The sequence below is a fragment of the Cnephaeus nilssonii genome (assembly GCF_951640355.1).
Source record: "Cnephaeus nilssonii genome assembly, chromosome: 7".
Taxonomy (NCBI): domain Eukaryota; kingdom Metazoa; phylum Chordata; class Mammalia; order Chiroptera; family Vespertilionidae; genus Cnephaeus; species Cnephaeus nilssonii.
Window position 1 is genome coordinate 8,366,274 of NC_137078.1, and position 12,139 is coordinate 8,378,412.

The 12,139-nt window shown below is 40.6% G+C and overlaps 1 protein-coding gene across 1 annotated transcript in view; it reads right to left on the minus strand.

The window, feature by feature from the left end:
* Positions 1–7,085: 7,085 nt before the first annotated feature.
* Positions 7,086–12,139, minus strand: part of EXOC2 (exocyst complex component 2) — a 246,309-nt gene continuing 241,255 nt past the window's right edge. Inside the window, exon 28 of the mRNA XM_079776018.1 lies at positions 7,086–8,489. The gene's annotated coding sequence lies outside the window, so the exon portion shown is untranslated. The remainder of the gene's footprint in view (positions 8,490–12,139) is intronic.

Sequence of the window (12,139 nt, forward strand, 5' to 3'; positions counted from 1 at the left end):
TTAACCCCTTATCAGATGTACCATTGGTGGATATCTTTTCCCATTCAGGTTGTCTGATTTGATAAGTCTCAGTCCTGTTGGTTGAAACAGGATTCCAGGAACTCCTTATAAAGGCTGGCTCAGATGCAGGAACACAGGCTGCAGATAATTGCAGGAGGCAGGCATTTCAGCTGTAGGCTTCTTCCTGAAGGGTGGTTTGCATGAAAGGCCCATTTAGGAATGGTTGCTAGGCTCCTTTTTTTTATTTTGTTTTTTAACTTTGAGCTTTAGCCACTAGAGGCCCTTCTTGGGGGTATCTCAGGGTCCTCACTTTTCATTCAGTTTTAGATATTTTCTTATTTCCCTGGTGATTTCTTCCTTACTCATGGGTTACTTAGAAGTTTGTAGTTTAACTTCCAAATATTTAGGGTTTTCCTAAATATTTTGTTATTGATTTCTAATTTATTTCCACTGTGGTCAGAGGGCAAATTCTGTATGACTTGAGTATTTTTGTGTTTTTGAGATGTTTTATAGCTCAGTGTATGGTTTATCCTGGTGAATGTAATGTGCAACTTAGAGAGTATGTTTTGTACAGTAGTTTGGTGTTTTATTTTTAAACTAGAGGCCCAGTGCATGAGTTCATGCACTGGTGGGATCCAGCCAGCTCACCCCGATGGGGCCTACTGGGGGGCGGGGCCGGCTGGGGCAAGGGGCCACAGTTGTTCCAGTCATTCTGTTTGGTGGCTGGGCTTTTATTATATAGGATATATTTTTATTGATTTCAGAGAGGAAGAAGGAGAGATAGAAACATCAATGATGAGAGAAAAATCACTGATCTGCTGCTTCCTTCATGACCCACACTGTGGATAGAACCCACAATCCAGGCATGTGCCTTGACTGGGAATTAAACTGCAACCTCCTGGTTGATAGGTTGATGCTCAACCACTGAACCATGTCGGTCAGGCTGTTTAGTGGTTTATAAATATTAATCAGGTCAAGTTAGTTGTATTGTTTAGACTCTGTCTTTGCTGATGTTTTTGTCTAGTTGTTTTATCAATTGCTGAAGTTAAAACTCTCCAAATATGACTTGATGGAATTGCCTATTTCACCTTTTAATTCTGTCAACTTTTGCTTTATGTATTTTAGTACTCTACATTTAATGTTTTGCTATTAGGCCAGACACATATATGATGGCTATGTCTGACTGACCATTTTATAATTATGCAAAGTCCCTCCTTGTCTCTAACGACATTATTTTTGTCTTCAAATCTACTTTATTTCATATTAATATACTCACTCCAGCCTACTGGTTGCATGGTATGTTTTCCATCCAGTTAATTTTAACCTATTTATGAATTTACATATAAAGTGCATCTTTTCTGTCTTTATAAATATTTACCTCTTTTATATAGTTGGGTCATGCTTCTTTATCCATTCTGATCACCTTTGCCTTTCACTGAAAAGTTTAAACATTATTGAAATTTTGCTATAGATGTATCTGAGTATGTGATTTGTTTATTTGTCTTCTATTTGTTCTATTTTCTCTTCTTCCTTTCATGCATTTTAAATATTTGAATATTTAAAAAAAATCAGTTATCATCTTAGTAGCTACACTTCTCTACATTACTGTTTTAGTGATTGTTATAGAGTTACAATATATATCAACTTTTCACAGTCCATTTGCAGTTAATATATTATTGCATACAAGTGTAGAAATCTTGTATTTCCCCTCATCATATTACATCTATATATGCTATAAGCCCACAGGACAATGATGTAATTCTTGCCCTAAACAGTTATGTATTCTATGTCATTTATATTATAAAATTTTTAAGAAAAAAGCAAAAAAAAATTTTATTTACCCAGCCATTTACCGTCACTGATGCTTTTCATTGCTTTCTGTGGATCTGCAGTTCCATACCATGTCCTTTCAGTTTGAAAAACATACGTAGTACCTTTTTTTATAATGCACATCTTGCCACAAATAGTTTTATTTGAAAATATCTTTATTTTGCTTGCATTCTGAAAGAATATTTTCACTTGACATAAACTTGTGGGTTGACAGGTTTTTTTTTCCCTCTATTATTCAAACATGGTTATTTCATTCTCTTCTGCCCTCTACTTTCTGATGCCAAGTCAGAACAGAAGTGAATTCAAATGCTGTTTCCCTATATGTAATATGTTGTTTTTCTCCTGCTGCTTACTAGATGTGATCTTTAGCTTTGTTGTAACAGTTTGCCTCAGTGTGGCATTCTTTGTGTTTACCCTTTTTTGCTGTTTGTTGAGCATCTTGAATATGTAAACATATCTTTCTTTTTTTTAAATATATTTTATTGATTTTTTACAGAGAGGAAGAGAGAGGGATAGAGAGTTAGAAACATCGATGAGAGAGAAACATTGATCAGCTGCCTCCTGCACAACTCCCACTGAGGATGTGCCTGCAACCAAGGTACATGCCCTTGACCGGAATCAAACCTGGGACCTTTCAGTCCGCAGGCCGACGCTCTATCCACTGAGCCAAACCGGTTAGGGCGTAAACTTATATCTTTCATTAGACTTAGAAAATTGTCAGTCATCCCCCCACCCAAACTTTTTGGCCTAATGCTTTATTTGTTCTCCTAAGACTCCAATTACAGGTTACTCCCTCCAATTACATTTAACAAGGGCCTATGAAAGTATATGTTCACCTCATCTTATACCAAATATTTTCCTCTCTATACTTCACATTAGATAACACACATTGATCTAATGAGCTTGGTCTCTGTTGATTTTCTATTCTCTATGTTTCATTTTCCTTGTTATTCATATGTCTGGTAATTTGAGGTTTTATTCTAAACATGAAAAATTGTGAATAATCTGGATCCTGTTGTTTTCTCAGCAAACTCAGTTTCTTAAGTGTTAGCTTTAATCTCAGTTCAAATAATTGTCTTACCTGTACTGTTCTAGGTCTGCTTCATGCAGTTGTTGGTTAGGGGTGTCAGTCAGGGATTTAGACCAACAGAATTTGGGGATCTCTTTGCTGGTTCTTTCTTTTCTAAAGTTCTTTCTCTTTCTTTAGTAGCTGCAATTTTCTGGATATAATTCTGAGTCCTGAGAGCAGGAAGACATCAGTTTTCCATTGGTCCCCTGCCACCCTACTCAATGTGGCAACTGTACCTGATACCTGGCTAAAAGCCACAAAAATAGGAAATCATTCTATTTACCTTTGATAGTGTAAGTGTAGATTCTGCCTGCTTCTGTTCACTCCTTAGTGCATTCAGGTTATAGCTTTAATACTTGTAGCCAAAGTTTATTGTTGTTATATGCAAAGATCAATCTAATAGGAACTTACCCAGCAAGTACAAGAATTAAAACTCAGCACCTTTTGAAATTTAAAGTTTTACTCTTTATAGCTTTATATTACTACTAGAGGCCCGGTGCATGAAATTCGTGCATTGCGGGGTGTGTCCCTCAGCCCAGCCTGCACCCTCTCCAATCTGGGATCCCTCTCACAATCCAGGATGGCCGGCTTCCAACCGCGCGCCTGCCTGCCTGCCTGATTGCCCCTAACCACTCCCCTGCCAGCCTGATCAATACCTAACTGCTCCCCTGCCAGTCTGATTGCCCCTAACTGCCCTCCCCTGCCAGCCTGGTCACCCCTAACTGCTCTGCCCTGCAGGCCTGGTCACCCCCAACTGCCCTCGCCTGCAGGCCTGGTCCCCCCCAACTGCCCTCCCCTGCAGGGCTGGTCCCCCCCAACTGCCCTCCCTTTCAGGCCTGGTCCCTCCCAACTGCCCTCCCCTGCTGGCCTGATCACCCACAACTGCCGGCCATCTTGTGGTGGCCATCTTGTGTCCACATGGGTGCAGCCGTCTTTGACCACATGAGGGTGGCCATCTTGTGTGTTGGAGTGATGGTCAATTTGCATATTACCTCTTTTTATGCCTTAAAGTGTTAACAACTCTAGTGTGCATAATTAAAGGGAAATAACTTTTTCTATGTAAAATGATCTCTTTCTATAGATATCATCTTTTTTTTCTGAGATTTACTTTCACAATTTATCCACAATACAGAAGGGAATAAAGGTTAAATCTGCTACAAGCTATACCTGTTGTCATAGCAACAACCTTTATCTACCCTTAATTAACACTTGCAGCTATGATTTCTCATAAAGTGATCCATGAGCACTCATCCTTAACAAAGATACCTCAGCCCAAAGTCTCTAGCTTACAGTAGGGTTCACTCTTGGTGTTGTATATTCTACTGGTTTGGACAAATGTATAATGACATGCATTCACCATTATAATATCATACAGAATAGTTTCATTGCTTTAAAAATTCTCTATGCTCCAGCTATTCATTTCTCCTTCCTCACTAACCCCTGATATTTTTACTGTTTCCATAGTTTTGCCTTTTCCAAAATGTTACATAGTTGAAATCATACAGTATGTAGCCTTTTTAGATTGGCATCTTTCAGTTAGTAATATGCATTTAAGTTTCCTCCTCCTCCATGTCTTTTCATGGATCTACTAGTAAATCGTTTCATAGATATGGAAAAGCCTTAAATGAACTGAGTAATATTCCATTATGTGATGTACCACAGATTATTTTATTTATCCATTCACCTACTGAAAGGCATCTTGATTGCTTCCAAATTTTGGTAATTATAAAGAAACTAGAGGCCCATTGCACAAAATTCGAGCACGGGGAGTGGGGGGGTGTACCTCAGCCCAGCCTGAACCCTCTCCAATCTGAGACCCCTCGAGGGATGTCTGACTGTCCGTTTAGGCCCAATCCCGATCGGGCCTAAACAGGCAGTCGGACATCCCTCTCACAATTCAGGACTGCTGGCTCCGAAACTGCTCACCTGCCTGCCTTCCTAATTGCCCCTAACTGCTTCTGCCTGCCAGCATGATCACCCCCTAACCACTCCCCTGACAGCCTGATTGACACCTAACTGCTCCCCTGCCAGCCTGTTTGCCCCTAACTGCTCTCCCCTGCAGGCCTGGTCACCCCTAACTACCCTCCCCTGCAGGCCTGGCCACCCCTAACTACCCTCCCCTGCAGGCCTGGTCCTCCTCCAACTGCTCTGCCCTGCAGGCCTGGGTCCCCCCCAAATGTCCTTCCCTGCAGGCCCGATTGCCCCCAACTTCCCTCCTCTGCTGACTTGGTCACCCATAACTGCCCTCCCCTGCAGGCTTGATTGCCCCTAACTGCCCTCCCTTGCAGGCCTGGTCCCTCCCAACTGCCCTCCACTGCTGGCCATCTTGTGGTGGCCATCATGTGTCCACATGGGGGCAGCCATCTTATGTGTTGGAGTGATGGTCAATTTGCATATTACTCTTTTATTAGATAGGATAGAGGCCTGGTGCATGGGTGAGGGCCAGCTGGTTTGCACTGATGGGTGTCCCGGATCAGGGTGGGGGTTCCCCTGGGGTGTGGGGTGGCCTGGGCAAGTGGCCTGTGGTGGTTTGCAGGCCGGCCATTCCCACCGATGACCCAAGTGGAGGCTCTGGTATCTGGGATTCATTTATATTCTATAATTGAAACTTTATAGCCTTGATCGGAGGCCCAGGTAGTCTGGGGCTGCAGAAGCTTGGCTTCCTCCATCGCCGGGGGCAATTCAAGCCTCCTGCTCTCTCCAGCTCCGTAGCTGCCACCATTTTGTTGGGATTTATTTATCTTCTATAATTGAAACTTTGTAGCCTTGAGTGGAGGCCTGGGCTAGTCAGGGTGTGTGGAAAGCTTGGCTTCCTCCGTTGCCGGGGAAACCCAAGCCTCCTGCTTGCTCCATGGCTGCAGACATCTTAGTTGGGTTAATTTGCATACCCACTCCTGATTGGCTGGTGGGCGTGGCTTGTGGGTGTAGCGGAGTGATGGTTAATTTGCATATTACTCTTTTATTAGATAGGATGTTGTATCTAAAAAGTTATCAGTAAACCCAAGATCATCTAGATTTTTCTCCTATATTACTAGTTTTATAGTTTTACATTTTATATTTAGGTCTATGATTTATTTTGAGTTAATTTTTGGGAAAGGTGTAAGATCTGTGTCTGTACTTATTTTTTGCATGTGGATGTCCAGTTGTTCTAGCATCATTTGTTGAAAAGACTATCTTTTGTCCATTGTATTACCTTTGCTCCTTCAAAGATCCGTTGACTGCATTTGTGTGGGTTTTTGAGTTATGTAATCTGTTTCATTGATCTATTCATCTACTTTTTGGCAATACCACTCTTACGGTTACTGTAGCTTTATAGTGACATCTTATATAATGTGTTATTTCATTTACAAAGAGTTAAAAGATAATGACTTTAAAAAGTCATAACCACATATAATAATTCTTTACTGTCAATAATGTTTAAATATTGTTAGAATGGTGTTTACATTTTTACAATTGTTTAATTTACAAAAATAATTGTTGGCTCAATTAAAAAATATTCATACAATGAACTTAACTGATAAATACCTGAAGTATATTTTATTATAGAGGATACCCTCTGTTCTCTCCCTCTTTCTTCTAAATTTTGTTAGAAATTTCTTTGCTGAAGAAATGGGGCTGTTTGCTTTAGAGTTTTGTGCAATATAGATTTTGCTGACTATCCATTGTTATGTTCTTCTATACCATGTATTTCCTATAAATTACAAAGGTCTAGACATCCAATTTTCACTTTTTCCAGGAAGAATACATCATTGGTGTATTGTATGAGTTGTTTCTAATTGTGGAATAAAAGTTATTTTCTTTATGCTAATCCTCATTTGGTACCTTTAGCATCCAGGGACAGGGAGTAGGGTCATCAGAATAGAAGGCCCATGGCTTATCTCCTCTTAACATTCCCTTCAATCTTTAAAAGTTGCAGCAAATGATCATATCTAAGCAACAAAACGGAAGACCATACACATGTAAACAGTTTGGTATATTATGATAAAATAAAACAAACAAAAGTTAATCTGAACTTTCTGTTATAGAGGGCAGATTGAAACCACACATTAAGCTTAGGTCTAACCAAAACTATAAAAATGACAGTGTAGTTGTGTGTGTGTGTGTGTGTGTGTGTGTGTGTGTGTGTGTGCATGCACATACACACAACATAGATACAGTACATATACTGTATATATCTATATATGTGCAGCAAATACACTGCATAGAGTTGTATATATAACTACATATAGTATGCATACATATAGTTGTATATACAGTTAAATATATATATATAACAACCATAACTTCACAAAGAAAAAGGATTAGGAGAGTGAATCGTAGCTAGAAACCAAGTGTATGGGTAAGTGGAAACTGATTTAATTAGCAGATCTAAAAACATCAGAGCCTAAATTGGCAGTACTGTATGTAAAAGAAAGCTGCAATGTACTTTATACTGCAGAAATCCTAAAAGGCTCAAGAATGAGTGGTAAGGAAACTTCTGAAAGCGGGGATAAAGTTAAAACCAAATGATTAGTTTAAAGGCTATTTAAGAAATAGCCAGATGTCCCCAGGTTTCTTCCTTCCCACAGGGCTGGGCAATGCCTTCCATCTTACCACTCCAGCAGAAGACTAGAGCTTTATTCTCAAAAGAAGGTAAATTCAGGTCATGGGATATCAGATCCAGTTGTGAGCATGGGTAATGCCCTCACAAAAATGATCTTCCAAGCCTTCTGCCTCTTCTTCCTTCCAGAAGGCATAAGATCGAAAGAACCCTCTCTGGGAAATCTTACCAGGCCCCTCAAAATGACCTAAATATAATAATGTTAGGGATTCACCAATGAAAAGACCCATACATACCACCCTAATTGAAGCTCAATTGGTAAGACCCAACTACTGCATGGAGCATACAATCCTATTCAGCTTTTCAGTGCTCTACTGCTAAATATGATTAGGTATCCAAAACTTGATAGAAATTTGAAGAAAGCTTATGACATTTGTTCTAATATCTAAGACAAAAGAATAAAATAAATTGGAGACTATATGGAAAGAAGAAAACTTCTAAAAGAGTATTCTTATTTTCATAGGAATAATAAATAAACAGAACTCTATAAAAAGAATATTCAGCCCGGCCAGCATGGTTCAGTGGTTAAGTGACACAGAGGAAGCATGGGGATTGCAGTCACCACTGGTTGCCCCTGGCGCTGCTGGCAGTATCCTTTCTTCCTTGTGGAGCATCTAGGGAGAGGAAGTGGCTGCAGTGCCTGAGGCCGAGTCCCAGGAGGCCGGTAGTGCTGCCGGTCCGTTGGTGCCTGGACTGTACTCTTGAGATTGAACCTGCAGGACTACTAAGGGAGTCAGTCCCCAGTTCCGCCTCACCTCCGTCACCAATTGATTGGAATCTGAGGGCCAAGAGGAGGGACCAAGAGGTCTGCCTTCCAGCTGCTCGCCAGTCACCGTTGCCACCGATTGATCAGCTCCCGCTCCCTCAGCTCCCTAGCCTGCTGTTCAGTCTTCTGTCTGGTCGTTTAGGTCGCGATGGCACCTGGCTTTTTATATATCAGGATAACCTAGCCAGGTACAAACAGGCTTTCCAGTGACATGTGCAATAAAACTAAGTGTAAAATGTGGGTGAAGAGAAAATGAGATGGCATCAGTACACAAAAAACATGATGACTCCACTACATAAAAAGATGTAACCCACATTTAAAGCAGCTAAAATAATTAAAATTGATGTTTTAATTGAAGTATGTGTGTCAAGTATCAGTATATCTTTTCTATTTTCAGAGCAGTTTATAAATCCATATAAAAACTTTTATGATACTACTGCTAGTTAATGTTTAATGACAAAAATGTATGCAAGCTTCAATCTATAATAAAGCATAATTTTTAAGCATATATTAAATACAATAAAGTTAACTTCACTTATTTTAGAAACCTAACCTTTATTTAAAAGCTGCTGATTTATGATAACTTTCGGAAAACACATTATAATATCCTTATGAAACTCATTATAAAAACATCCCACACCACATAATCCAAACAGAATCACACAAGGCCATCTTTTACCAAGTCTAGACCTGAAATGTAGTCTTGCTCTCCATCCCTTTTAGGAAGCCTGCAGCAAGGCTGACAAACAGGAGGATGCTGCAGGGAGGGCTGCAGCCACTGTGCTGTTTGTGATGCTGGAGTCATTTCCAGAGCATGCCACTCTCATGTACACTTATACAGAAAGTCGTAGTAAAACCAAACTGCTCCTAGTACTTCCTCAGCACTGATGGCGAGGCCCAGTTTGCCAACTGACAGTAGCAAGGTTGACCACATGGATGTGGATGTACTAAACCCCAATGTTACCTGGGTGTGAAAGCAAACGCCTTTACCTAACTTCAATTTTTTTTCTTGGCTACCTCTATGTAAATTTGCTCCAAATCTCTCAGAATTCAGCTTACATTGTATTCAGCCATTTCCTCTTTACCACTAAATTCTTCTGTAGCTCAAACGCTCTTAAAATTCCCCTTTCTTCCAAGAAGTGCCCTTGACTTGTTGGAACAGTAATCCTTGAACTACCTCATTTGGGTATGGGGATTTTATGTGCCTACCCTCCATTCTCTGAGCCATGAAAGCACTTAATGTTCCTATTTTGCTTACATTTTATTACCCTCGCATGTTCAAGTGCTTCCCTGAGCTGCAGTCACTAGTGGAGGGCCAGTGGGAAGAGCTGGTAGTGGGGAAGTTAAAGAGCATGAAACCGGACACTCTGAGTGTTAGAGAAGCCACAGACTGCTCTCTAAGCCTTGATCACCTCGTCTGTGACATAAAATACTGCCAGCGTAGTGTCCTCACAAGCCTGTTGGAAGTGCTGTGAGATGATTTAGCACAGTGCCTAGCATATGGTGAGCCCTAACCAAGGAGATAATTAGCAGGACACCTGACAAAAGCTTCCTGATGATGCTTAGACAAATATAAGGTAAACTGGAATTTAAATATTTATTCTGAGTGTTAACATTAGACCTATAAAAAGTTATATAACTGAGAGGAGGAGAAAATGGCGGCAGAGTAGGCAGATGTGTTCCCAGCCTGGTCCTGGAGCAGAAGAAAGAGAGAACAGCTAAGGGTCGCACTGGGAGTGATAGCAAGCTGAGAGACAGCTGAATGCCAGGAGAAGGTGGGGGACTGCTGGACGGGGTTCCCCCAACAGGGCAGCCCCCACGGCGGCTGGGTCCCCTCCCGGAGCTATGGGCATGGACAGCGAAATCTCGCCATCTTGAAAGGGAAGGTGGACTTTGTCTGAGGCCTGAAAATCAACAACTGCGGCGACCGCCCAACAACTGTTTGCCCTAGAGCACCGATCCCAGGAGGCGTGAATGCTTGGACTCAAAGGCGCTCTTCACTCCACCATGGAAAGGTCAGATTTCTCCAGGGATAGGGTGAGGTTCTTGTCCCTGACAGAGAGAGAAATGCCCACGCGCATGCACACGGTGGGAGCTGGATGACCAGGGAGGTCTGAGCCGGGAGAGGTCTGTGGCTGTTGGGGCCAGTGTGATCCGTGATTGTGGAAGGGGGCCTCAGAGCTGCAAACAGGGGGGAATCTCTAAAAGCAACCGGTTTTGATCTGACGTGGAGGGATAGCCTGGGAGTTTCAGGGGTGTGCAGTCGGCTTGAACTTGCCCACCAGCCTCTGCAAACCAGTATTGAGTGCCATAGAGGAAAAAAGGCTAGAGAGGCCTTAAAGTCCTGGAAGTCAATCCAGAAACACTTCCACCCAGAGGCTGAATCACAAATTGACTCTGGTCTAATAAAAAATAAAGGAACACCAGAAATTAAGACACCCCCTGCTTAAAAATCAAGACTGAATTACAACACTGAGGAGCAGTGAAACGCAGGGAACTGCAACACTGTCCGGACTGGGAAACAGGCGTGCTAAACAGAACAACAGAGGAAGTGAATGACCTTAACTACTGCACATTATTTTTATTTTAATAAATTTTTAATTTTTTTATTTTCATTTTTTGCATCATTTACTTAAGAAATTATTATTTTTTTTCCTCACTTGATTTTACCTTTTTAATTATTACATTTTTATTTGCAATCAACATTATTACTACTACTATTTTACCTTTTTTATTATACTTATTTTTGGGTCTTTTTTATTATTATTATTTTTTAAAGTGTCATTTTATTTTCTCTTTATTTTACTTTAGGATTAGTGTTCTACAGTCTATTTTCACCTTTCCTTCACCATCGTTTTATTCTACTTCAACTCTACCTTTATGCCATCACTCTCTGCCTAACCTTTCCCCTTTTGGTGTCCTGTTTATCTTAACCCTTTCCTGCTCTAGATTTTCCCTATTCTTTCTGTTTACCACCAGCTAAAATTTCACCCTACCTATATATCTAATCTCCAATCCCCTGCTCCAAGTCCATTCACACCTCTCTCTTCACTGTTTAAAAAAAAATGTTTTTCTCTCTGTCCTTTAGTTGTTGTTTGTTTGAATGTTGATTATATCAAATTTTTATGCTTTTTTGTGAGATTGTTTTGCTTACTCTTTTTTTTTTGTTTGCTGTGTTTTTGTTTGTTTTTTACTTCTGTTATCCCTTACTTCGCTTGATATTAGTTGGTATTGTAGGTTGTATTAATCACCAGGTACTTGTTGCTGGCATTTGCTGTGATCAGTGGTTGTTCTATTGGAGTTTTCTCCCCATATATATAATTTGTTCCTCTTTTCTCTCTTAGTCTCGTTCTAGTCTCTCTTATTCTTTTTTCTCATTTCCCCAATTTCATTTTCGACACTACATAACCAGACACACAGAGAAGAGAGAACATGGGGAGACAAAGAAACAGCCCCCATAGGAAAGAAAAGCAGGCATCACCAGAAAAGAAAGTGAACGAATTAGAGGCCAGCAACCTATCAGAGAAAGAATTCAGAGAAATGGTCATAAGGTGGCTGAAAAGAATGGAAGACAAATTCGACAATATGAGTAAGAACCAAGAGGAAATGAAGAAGAACCAAGAACAAATGAAAAATGACATCGCTGCTGTAAAGAACTCAATAAAAAGCATCAAGAGCAGACTAGAAGAAGCAGAGGACCGCATCAGTGAGCTAGAAGACAAGATGGAAAAAAATACCCAAGTAGAGCAGCTTCTAGAAAAAAAAAAAATTAAAAAGCAGGAGGAGAGCCTAAGGGAACTTTGGAACAACACAAAACAAAACAACATCCGCATAACAGGGATTCCAGAAGGAAAGGAAATTGAGCAAGGAATAG